This window comes from Microcebus murinus, chromosome 7, assembly GCF_040939455.1.
Source record: "Microcebus murinus isolate Inina chromosome 7, M.murinus_Inina_mat1.0, whole genome shotgun sequence".
NCBI classification, from domain to species: Eukaryota; Metazoa; Chordata; class Mammalia; order Primates; family Cheirogaleidae; genus Microcebus; species Microcebus murinus.
The window spans coordinates 12598298-12610788 of record NC_134110.1 but is presented as its reverse complement, the minus strand read 5'-3'; the positions used below and the strand labels follow the sequence as shown (position 1 = coordinate 12610788).

General features: G+C 38.8%; 1 long non-coding RNA gene across 1 annotated transcript; it reads right to left on the bottom strand.

Moving 5' to 3' along the window:
• Positions 1 to 489: 489 nt before the first annotated feature.
• LOC142871902 (uncharacterized) lies at positions 490 to 12380 on the bottom strand. Its single transcript, XR_012920085.1, has 3 exons — positions 12102 to 12380; positions 1371 to 1460; positions 490 to 807 (listed from the first exon to the last, which is right to left on the bottom strand). It is a non-coding gene; the product is annotated as an uncharacterized LOC142871902 (long non-coding RNA).
• Positions 12381 to 12491: the final 111 nt, after the last annotated feature.

The window sequence follows — 12491 nt, the reverse complement described above, 5'->3', positions numbered from 1 at the left end:
TTCTTTCTTTCTTCCTTCCTTCCTTCCTTCCTTCCTTCCTTCCTTCCTTCCTTCCTTCCTTCCTTCCTTCCTTCCTTTCTTTCTTTCTTTCTTTCTTTCTTTCTTTCTTTCTTTCTTTCTTTCTTTCTTTCTTTCTTTCTTTTCTTTAGGAAACTTTAGTTTAGCAGATGGGTTAATTGATACCAAACAGTGATCAGAGAAGTGTAAGAATGTGACATAGGTCAGTTTGTTGAGGCATTCAAAACATTCTTCTTTGTCACAGCTACTGTGTGCCACAGTGTTGGCACTGGGGCCCAGAGGAGAGCAAAGGAATTGACTGCCTCACCCTCATGGGGTTGACCAAGAGTTCCCGGGGCTGTCTCCTGAACTTGGGAGGCCTAGCTCTGCATGTGGCATGTGCCAGCTAGCCGGCAAGCAATAAACGCAGGTTTAGTCAATCTCCAACATGTAGAGCCAGTAATGACAACAAGGAAAAAACAAAACAATTAGTGATTGAAACACAGTTAAATGTCCACATTTTAATTTTCCAACGAAGGCTCCTTTAAAACTGTTATCTACTATCACCATTACTGAGTAAATAAGGAGGATATTTGAACATTGGAATCGTCTCCAGAAAGTGGGAGGAGAGGGAAGGCTGGTCCCCACGCCTGGCCCGTGGCGGGCTCAGCCTCCCTTGCCACCTCCCGCTCCCTCCGCGGTGTGGACTGCCTGCCCAGCGCCAGTGTGGACACAGTGCTGCTCCTCCACGTCCGTCACCTCCACTCCCTGAGCTGTTCGCACCATGAAGACACACTCAAATATCTGGACCTGAAGATTTAAAGGCCAAAAATATTTAGCTTTGCTTTCTACATGAATGCAATGAAATGGAACCCCAGGTTACTCTTAGGCAGCAAGAGACCTGTGGCAGATATCTGGGGCAGTTGAGAAAGTTGTACACAAGGGCACGTGCCTTCCAGTTCATTAAGCTGTACATTTGTATTATGCATTTTTATGTATGTGCTATAATCAGTGATAAAAAGTGGTTTTCTTTTTTTTCTTAAGTGACTGATAATTGGATTAAAAACATCAATATATAAAAGTCTATGAGTTCATAGTGGTCTTAACAAAAGAAAACCTTAATAAAAAGAAACCTCATTAATCACTTTTGGATACAGGTAAGGAGCAATTTTTTTTTATTCTGAAAACTAATAAAGTGAAGAAGAATTTAATAAAGTGTGACCAAAATTTCCCTCTACTTTGTTCGTCATAAGGGCAGGCCTGGCCTGAAGAACTAGGGCTGAAATAGGCAGGGCTGACTGATTGGATTTAGCCCATCTATTCCCTTATGACTCCCTCCATGACATGACATGTGACAAGGACCCTGACAGTACCAGGGGACAGCCTTTATGAGCTACGACGGCCAGATAGGTCTTCACCAACATGCATAAGTGGCTTCTCCTCAGCAGCAATGACAGGAGGCCCTATAAACACAAACAGGGGAAACAGAGTTAACCAACTTAGGTCTCAACTCTAAATCAGATTTATCCAGACAGACCTCATAGCAGTGAGATTTGCATACTTTGGAAGTGCCCATTATCAATGGGCAAAATGCTAGAGAACTGTACATAGAAAACCAATTTGACTTGGTGACAAAACACGTCATTTCAGGATCTTCATCTCTGATGTTATTAGTATACAAGACCAATGACAGTTGGTAGAAAAAGTTAATGATAATAGTAGTAATAGATACATGGGACCAATGACAAAATCATCCATAGCACCAATGGCTCCCAGATTACTCCTTCTGAATTGGCCACTGTGATACATGCCTGGTTTAATTCTGACAAACACCAGTTATCTCCACGTCACATGGGAGGTAACTGGTTCCCACAGAACAGGTTAAGTAGCTTGCTAGTGAGTAGCAGACATGGGATTTGGACCCAACTGTGTCTGGCTCAAATCTTTTGTTGATAAACAACACCAAGACATGCTCCCTCTCTCAATTTGAACCTCAGAAAGAAGTTTTAAATTGTGAGAAAAACCTTTGGCATTTAATTTCCAATGATAAGAAAAAATCATTTCTTCAAGGAACAGGGCCAGCACTTAATCAGTATTTGCTGCATGCCATCAAGCTCATTCTCACAATGGTAATATCTATTTGACAACCATGGATAAAAGTGATATTCTTTGGAAAATGAGGCCACAATCCACTTTGGTTTTTTTTTTTGTTTTTTTCTAAAAAAAAGGTCTCATGCAAGGTATGCTTTAATTTAAGTCTTGAGAAACAGCTTGCCCAAAAATGACTTTTGCAAGTCACGTACAGTATTTCAATCTGTCATTTGGTATTGACCTTCACAGCCTGAAATATATTGCCCTGGACTTGTGAAGCTTATGAGAATGATATTAAACTTGGTAATATTTTTTAAATCTTATTTTATATCCACTCCAATTTTTACTCCACCATGTACAATTCTGAGAGCAATGATATTATGGAGCATTCTTAGATATCTACCAGTTTTCTTGTTAATTAGAATTTATTGAGGTTAATTTAATAAATCCCTGTTAAAGTAGAAACTTTGCTCAAATAAAATGCAAAGAATCATATATTCAGAAGAATAATTCCCTCAATATTTCAATACTGCTTAGCAGATTTTAATGTTTTATGTAAGTATATTTAAGACCTAGCACTCAGTTTATTAGAGTTTGTATACATAAGTTGAATTTGAAATAACTTGCTTTGATTAAATCTTACATTGTTAAATACAATTTTTCTATAATCTTTTTTCCTATTTTAATTTTCACTCTTCAATAATATCATAATAGAAATTAATCTTTAATGTGTTGTACCTTTTGCCTTGTTGGCTAATGCAGAACTCAATTTTGCATCATTCATTCTGGCTACAGGCTGCCTTTAGATTAGACCATTAAATACGAAATGTCCTATTTTGAATAAAAATTGTAGTTTATCATATCTCAAACAAGAAGCATTAGAATCAATCAAAGTGTGTGCCTAAACTACCTACACAGTTTTGCCATCTTAACAGTAGCTTGCTTATACCAGCATCGGAGAAGCCTGGAGAGCGAGTGGTGGTGAAATCATGATGGGTGTTTTCCACAGCTTATTGAGAATTGAATATTTTTCCTTGCAAGAAGCGGTCCAAAGCGTAGAAGAAGTGGTAGTCAGTTGGTGCAAGGTCTGGTGAATACGGTGAATGACAGAGAGTTTCCAAGTCCAGTCTCTATAATTTGAGCAGTGCTGTTGGTGCTATATGTGTTCAAGCGTTGTCTTGCAAGAGGATCGGCCAGTTACTATTGACCAATCTTGACTGCTTAATCACAAGAATCTTCATCATTTTGTCCAGTTGATTGTGACACAGAAAATGTCTGGCGCTGGGACGGGCCGGCCGCTTGTAACCTCCCTGTTGCTCTGCATTTCTGCGCACCAGCGCTGTGCGTGGCCAGTTGGAGGGCACGCTGCTGGGCCGGCCCTGCTGCAGAGAGCCTCCGGGCCTGCATGCCACCAGGGCCCGCTGCTGGAATGCCCCTGGGCCCACATGCCACTGCCTGTTTCCAACACCGCTGCTTGCATGATCATGATTGGGTAATTTTTGAATCCCACTGTTGTTGATTGGATGTTAAAGCTTGATGCTGATTGGATGTTAAAGCTTGTAGTTGATTGGACACTTTCTGAGCCCTACCAAGGGTATAAAAGCAGGAGGAGAACAAGGAAGGCGGGGAAGCAAATCAGAAGCCGGGAAGAGAGCTGTAACACTAGGTGTGCTGAGCCTGCCAGAGGAATAAAGGGTGTTCTCCAGTTCTTCGTGTGCCCCTCTGTTCTTTCCCCGGTCAAGAGCTGTAACAGTAGCTGAACACATTGCTGCAGCAATTGCAGTAGACATCCTTTGTAATCCACTGAGCAGGTTTCATGAAGCTGTAGTGGAGAATACAAGCTCTGGACCACAAAACAGACACCATTAGGTTTTCTTGATGAATATTTGGTTTTTTTTTTTTTTTTTTTGAGGAATCACTAATGATATGTTTTGAGAACCATCCTACCATAAAATAAATTGAAAACATAGTGCTTGCTGTATATTTGGATAGGCAGAGAATTGTATGAGATTACCTAAAGGAATAATCTTGAAAGAATATTTGGTTTTGAACTATGTTAACCAGCACTTTAGTTAACCAGTCTCCACTAATACTGGGAACAATCAATTGCTGAAATAATTAATAATATGTTACTTTGAAAATAGTGCTTAAGCAATGTAAATATTGAGGTAATCTTAAGAAAGCACCAGGACATTTGGTATGCAAAATTAGCATCTAGAAAGGTGGAACACTTTAAATTATAGCACTTCAGTATTTCTAACAAAAATTTTTAATAAATTTCAAAATGCTTTATAATCACAAATGAAATAAACTCTTTTTTTGAGGAATATGTCTTCTTTTTCCATTTTAACAAATTATCCTAACCACAAGAAATAGATACAACTGGCTTCTGGATAAAGACTATGGATTGAGCACATACATCTAACATCATTGCCATCTGAAAACTACTAAAATAAAATTAAAGGTTTTTTCTTTTATTTTGTATTTAGGGCATAATTCACAAGAAACAGAAAAACCCCAGAGAGAAGGCAAAAACAAAAACAAGCTAACAAAAAACATAAAGCTGGAAAACAAAAGTAACTGATTTGGCGGATCTGAGAACACTGAATCCTAAACTCACCATGGGGAATCCAAGGAGAGCCAATGGTGCCAGCTACCCCTGGAAGTGCAGACTAAAGGGGAAGAGTGACAGTAAAGAAGTTAGAGTGAAAGTCATGTAAAAAGCAGTTGAGCTCCAGGTCTCCTTTTGTTCTTGGAGCTGCAGTGCAACCACCCTCACTCACCTGATAGAACATGGAAAAATTATTCTCTGGAGAGATAATAGAGGGTGCCTGTTTTATCTGTGCTGTTGAAAACTCAAGATAGGGGGCCAGGCGCAGTGGCTCAGGCCTGTAATCCTAGCTCTCTGGTAGGCCAAGGCGGGTGGATCGCTCAATGTCAGGAGTTCGAAACCAGCCTGAGCAAGAGCAAGACCCCGTCTCTACTAAAAGTAGAAAGAAATTAATTGGCCAACTAAAAATATATATAGAAAAAATTAGCCAGGCCTGGTGGCACATGCTTGTAGTCCCAGCTACTCAGGAGGCTGAGGCAGAAGGATTGCTTGAGCCCAGGAGTTTGAGGTTGTTGTGAGCTAGGCTGACGCCATGGCACTCTAGCCCGGACAACAGAGTGAGACTCTGCCCCCCCCCAAAAAAAGACAGGGGATCACATACCTATTGTAGAGAAGATTCTGAGATACACAAATATCTTCTTTCATTGGGAAAGAGAGCACTGAGCACTGGGAGTTTACCTCCAGAATCTTCTCTGGGAAATCAGTATAACAACATAATACTGGGGTTCATCAATGAGATGACTTCACTAGATCTGGCCCTGAAATAAAGTATAAGCTCCACCCATTTACCCAGAGCTCCCAATCACTCTTTTAATTCTTCTCTTTTAGATATAAGCAGACGTCCAAAGATCACCTGACATTTTAACATAAGCTTTTAACAAAGCTTTTAACATAAAAACTGGAGACTAAAACAAATAATCAGAAAAGAAATACTACATAAAAGGAGAATATTCAAGAACAAGAAATGTCAAATAACTACCGTTAATATTTTCAGGGAGACAAGAGAAGACATTGCAACCTAAAACTGTAAAAGTGCTGTAAAAATGGAAACAAAAATTAAAAAAAAAAACTAATAGAAATGTTTAAAAGCTATATTAGAAATGTAAAACTCAACAGAAGTTCAGAAAACACAAGGTAGGTAATTATCAAATAATCAATCCAGGAAACTTACTGGAACTTATGAACATGTGTTGCCATGTTAAAGGAGCCTCCTAAATCCCTAGAAAAATGGACAAAAGTTGACTTTCACTAGCATGTATCTTAATGAAAAAGTAAATCATAAAAACTTTCAGATAAGGAGAAAAATGACACTAAAAGCATCAGAATTAGTATAGATTCAGATTTTCAGCAGGAACACTAAAATGGAGAAATACTTACAATATGCAGAGTTTTTACCCTAGAGTTCTAGTCCAAGCTAGACCATGAGTAAGCTGTGTGTGTAAATCAAAACGTTTCCAGACTGCAAAATCTCCCCCGCTGGCTTTCGATAGCCAGCCACTGGAGGATGAGCTCCACATGCATGAGAGACTAAACCAGGAAAGAAAAAGATAAAGCATTCAGAAAATAGAAGACCCAAGACAGGAGACAGCTGAAGTGCCTCACAACAGGAGAATTGAGAAGGCAGAACTCAGAATGGCAGCCATGCCGAGGTCTAGAGAAAAGTAGATGAGAAGTCTCGGGAAGGATTTTCCCAAAAAAATCTTGATCGAGCAACTGAAATATATGAATGAATGTCTTGAGAGGAATTCAGATATTGGCAGACAGTTTAGTGATGACCTATTGGTAACTACCTAGAAAGCTAAGTGAAGGGGAGTGGGTGATGGTTAGAAGCAGATCAATTGTTAACACCAGGGAAAACAGAAACTGAGCAAAAAATTTAATCATTTACTCCCTAACACAACCCTCAGTAAGATTTATTAGTGATAATATGCACTGAATATCAATTAAATTACATTATCACTGTCATCAGAAAATAAGAATGGTATAGTTATAATCAGGGATAGTAATGGGAGAAATCTTCATTCATCTCCTTCGGTGGAAAGTCAATAGATAATTCCTAAAACTACAATAATACGAATACTCAGGAGAAGAGGAGGACGACTAGCATGTTATGTGAAGATAAGGAAGTGAATTCTCAAAGAATACAACAGAAATGTTGGAATTAGTTGCCTTTAGGAAAAGTGACAGTGACATGGGGTCAGGGACAGAAACAGGGATAGATATTCTCTGCAACATTTGTATGAAATGTTTGAGACTATGATTGGTATAATTATACCACATATAATCTGCAAAGAATATAAATGTATTTTATTTAGAAGACCAAAGTACAGAATCCCAAATTTAATCTGTGGACAGTCATTAAAGTTCAAGGCATTCAGAATTACTAATAAGCAATGCTTTGATTCTATCAAGAATAAAACACACACTCTACCAAATAATATATAATTCCCCTTCCCAGTTGTAAAAGATGTACATGTAACACCACACACAGTTTTGGTCTCATGCATTTTAACAATTATTTAGCAGAGAATATAGGAGCTAAGTTCTCCAAACTTAGTTTTTACTATCCAGGGGATCATAATTTTGTGAATGAAATATATAAAAAGGAACATATGTGGTTTTAGGGATCAGAAACCATAACACAAGATCTAATTACAATCACTTAATATGATAAAACCCATAATTTTGTTATATTTCAATCAGATGGTGTACAACAATAAACATTCAATTGCATCCATTAATGAATATAATTTAGTAAACACTTTGAGGGCATTCTTCAGGTGTTCCTTATATGGGGATGATGTAGTCAATTTGTCTGCCTCATGATCTGCTCACCTAGCAAGTATGAGATCCTAGCATTCTCAGAATTTTTAAAATTCCCTTATCTATATTTTTATCTTCCTTACCCAAGTGTCCTTAATTAAGCTCTTGAGATCACTCTCACTGATTCAAGGTGAAAAAAAACTCCTTTAATTTTGGTATAGTTGATTAAAGAGAGAATAAAAACAAAATAGGTAGCCCCGTATTCATGAAAAGGCTTTTCCGAAGTATTCTTAATACATCTTACTTGAAACCTAGAATTTATTTTCCTCTGGAAATAATACACACATGGGAACAGCTAACATTTTAAAATGTGTGTTTGACGTTCTTGGGTGCCTATGGCTTATTTATTTTCTATTGGCAATAGTCATGTGTGCTTGCACATGCAAATCTACTCAAACCATGTTTTTTGTGTGGTTAAAAAATAATAGTGTAATCAATTAGAGTAGTTATAAATGTTTCTTTTCTTTACTTCTTTCGAAAGGCACATAGTGTACTCAGAATACAGACATGTGTCCAGAGGTTTTACAGTAGCTTATGTTTCAGCATGAAATTCGATATTTGATGGTATATTATTTTCTCATTCCGGTCAACATTATTTTTGTGTGAACTGCATTTTGCATAGCCTAGGATTTGGGGAAGGAGGTGTACACTTTAAATCTCATTGCCATGAAGAATTTGCTTTTTTTGCATGTAAAATGCAAAAAAAAAAAAAAAATTGACTTAAAGCCACTTCACTGTAAATCTATTAAAATAAAGATCTTTGAGAGAACTACCTTTTAAAAAACATTATTTTGAAGCAAATACATTTTGAAATAGCCTAGCATGCACATACTCTTTCTTGGGCCTATTATTCCAAATGTATGACTTTCTCATTTCAAAAGAAAGAGATTTTTTTGTAAATGCCCTTTTCTAAAATGTGGGAGAACAATTTCCGTTGCAAAGTAAGTTGCACAGAGCCTCTGCGATCTTACCTAAATTATTAATTTGGTTAATCAGCGGATTCCTTCACAGACATTCTAAAGGGAGACTGGTCTTACTCCTGGTCCAAAATTTCACAGAATATTAATTATTCAATTTTTATTTTAAATGCCACAGTATTAAGCCCAGACAATGCCTAATTGTCTTATATATGCTACAAACAATTTATAACAAAATTTGTTATATTTAATTACAATTTGGACAATTGAATTTGGTCTATAGTTCCCCTACACATACAATCTGCATTTTATAACTGAACAAAATCTGCCCACGCCCAAACCTAGTACAAATAATTTTTTAAGATGTATAATTAGGACACCTGCCTCCAATGCTTTGATAGGTTTTTAGTTCCTTTCTTGGGAGAAGTGTTCTGGCTGTTTCTTTTTTAATCAAAGCTACTTTGCTAAATTGCTTTCCAAGCAGACCTCAGAATATTAGCAGTCAAAGTCTGGCTCTGGCCGTGTCGCAATTTGAATATTAACAGTCATAGTTTTACAGCCGTTCCCTCTTGAGTAATGCACTACAACTTCCACGATTCAGCCGTCATTTTTTCCCTTCCTCAGCTGGCCCTGGCCCTTAGAATGTTTGCGTGGTGTCACCGTGAATGTGCTCAGAGCAGAGTTATATGGCATCATTTGGAGAAACATTGCGTTAATAACCAGAGTTCAAGGGCAAAGGATATAAACGGAGCAAATTACAAGTCTGAACAGATATATAGCTTTTGCTAAAAGGGACATGGGCTGCTACTTTATTTACTGGGCACTGGCGCACTTGTGGAAGGTGCCGGAACGCAGGAAGGCATTTTTAAATGACCACATCACAGCTTAAGAAAACAACACACATTTTCAGACTAGAAAGAAAGCTAACACAAGGGATCAACAATTCTGAGTTTCCTAATGAGAGAATATGATTTGCTATAAGGATATCTTAAGTTTCCGGGGTAATTTCACAGATGACAGTATCATTTTATGTGCCACCACAGAGGGAAAGCAGAAGCTTGCTGGAAACCAAAATTTCAAAAGATCGTGTCAAACTGCAATTTAGCCCAATTTGTTGGGGACTTCTTATTGTGCATATTATGACAATTTTCATCAGGGTTAGTTCAAAATTAACACCACGAAAGATTAATTTGTGAAAATGTTATATTTTATTTTTATATGTTGCCTTCAGAGCTACTTCAATAATAAAAGAGGGACCAACTATTCAAAAGAGAGGAAAAAAACAATTTAAAAAAAGGAACAAAAAGACTTTATTAATAACCAAAAAAACCCACAAAGAAATAATATCTACCTGCTACCTTATCAAGTATTTTTACCAATATTCACAACTCTGAACATACTTTAAAATATGTGATTTATTTCGCAATCTATGCATATATAAAACATCATATTGTACACCTTGAATATATACTATTTTTGTTTGTCAATTTCACCACAATAAATCTGGGGGAAAAAAAGTGATACAAAATCTTCTTATTGGCAGGATAGAATGCTACATTTTTTTGTAAAGTAGATTGGAAACTATTGTAAAAACAATCAAAATGTGCATGAAGCATGGCCCTTTTTTCCATTAAAAAAAAACTCTTTGAAATGCATCATTTAAAACATAAACATTTTGCCTCAAGATGTTCCTTACTGCATTATTTAGTTTAGTGAAACCTAGAAGCAACCTAAATATCCAACATTGGGGAAACAGTTAAGCAAATTATATATACACTCAATGAAAGATTATGCTGTTATTAAAATTGATTAATTTGAATATTCTCTAATAATATTAAAAAGCATCTCTGACATAATGCCATATAAAAAGCCACAGGATTCAAATGTTCTCTTTTATAAGTATTTAAGCATACATAAAAACAATTCTAGCAAGAAATATGCATGGATTGGATTTCTGTGTGCATTTTTGTTTTTGGTTTTTCTTTTTCTTTTTTTTTTTTTTTTTTTTGCTATATGCTGCCTTAACCTGATGGGATTATGAGGTTCCTTTTACAAATTTCTTTTTTTCTAAATTTGCCATTATGCTAATATGGTATTTGAAAGAGAAATACATGCACTTAAGCTTTCTCCCTCCCTCCCCTTCACTTTTCAACCACAGTTGGATAAAATACACCTTTGTGACACCGGTGACAGGTTTCCATCTCATTTATTGCTATTTTAAACATGGCTTTCACTTCCTTAGTGGTGGTGGTGGGAAGAGCACAGGGGGATGGCGGAATGCAAAAGCACGATTAAACAGAGTAACATTTTCCTCATAAGAAAACATCCAACTGTTTTCTCTAAACTCTTCCGCTCTCAGAAGTAAATGAATCAGCTCACAGGCAGGACTGACTCACTCCTCGATAGGAGATGCATTATCTCCAGCGTGGCGGCTGGCGCAGGAGAAACGCTGTCAGCGAATGGACCTGTCCTTCAGTTGCCAAAGAGGAGCCTGATGATACAATAGCTCTCTCCCAGCCCCATTTCTAAGGTGGCTCACGACATATTTCCTCCTGCTATCGGTCTGTCTGCTTCAGTCCCTACCCTCAACCTAATGAGCTTTTATAAGGACACCTCTTAAATCGAACTGCCTGGAACAATGCGCTGTCATCTTTCTGCAAGGACAAACAAAACAGTATTATTCAAATTGCTCGTGACTTTTAAATACATAAAAGCTAGATAAAAATAAAATGTTGCACATTTTAATGTGCAAAATATGTATCTAAAACACATCCTTCTGGTTTTTTTTTTTTCTCTTTGGAAAAAAAGTTTTCTTAGCATTTAATATCCAATTGTCTTATATTTTTATTCCTATAGAGGATATCTAAAATCTATCCCTTTCCCTGTTTTAACCTATTTTCAATGGTTTTAATATTGCCTGCGATAAGGGAATGCAACTGCTCAGGTCTTATTTCGCATTGTTTCTCAGATAGTGGTAGGGCACCGTTCACATAAATGACAAACAGGACTTCTAAACTGTTTGCAATCTGGGGTAGAGGAGGCTTGAGGATTGTTCTGGATGGCGAAATGATTCTTCAAACAGCAGTCCCGAAATTGTGCCCTTCTCTTTCCCATAGCGCGTTTTCCTTTCTCCCACAGAGATATAATAGAAACTAATCTTCAAAATGCAAACATTCCAAGCCCCGTCCTTTTTGTACGGGCATCTGGCTCTCTCCGCTGGGCTGGGGCGCGGGTGTTTACACCCGCGGCCCCCCGCTGCCCGGCCGGGGCGGCCGACAGGCCATCCATCATCCGCGCGCCCGCCGCCCGCGCCGCCAGCGCGGCCAATCGGGCGGCAGGTGGGGCCGCACCTGCGGGACGGCGCGCGCGGCCCTGGCTCCCCTCCGCGCCGCGCCTCGCGGGCCGGCGGCGCCCTTGCGAGCCGCTGCGTTCCGCAAGGCCGGAACAGGACAGGTACGCTCGCTCGCTCTCGGGGTGACAGGGACCGTCTGTGCGCAGAGTCCGCGGCTGGCAGCCAGGGGGGGGGGCGGCTGGAATGTGGGAGGACACGTTCTCCCTTAATGCGCACGCCTGCTTGGAACGGGTATGGCATCGCTGGTGTGGACGCACACGGGCCCTCACTGGGGCTCGCCTCTAAAAAGTTGAAGAGTAATGGTGCTTACCTTTGGAAGGGAAGTGTAACTGAGCAGACATTTGAGTGATACAATGTGCTGCCTCTGGTCTGTTTCTTGTGCGAACCCACGGAGGAGTTTGCAAAGCCAGGTCTGAATTCTGCGTGCCCGGTGCGGACTTCAGGCAGTGTTCCCCCAAGACCTAAGTGAACAGTATTAACTCAGCGCTCAAGATTAAATAGTCTCCATAGGATACGAAAACTACCCCAAACAAAAGCCTAACCTAGACCTCAAGGGCCGTAAAAAGATTGTAACAATTAAAAAAAAAAAATGAACTGGACCTCAAGCCACAGAGAAGCCTTCATTTTCCAACTAGGCAAACTATTTGGAGGGCGATCAGCTTGCCTGTGTGGGGGTTAAGGGCGGTGCTGAGTTCATTGG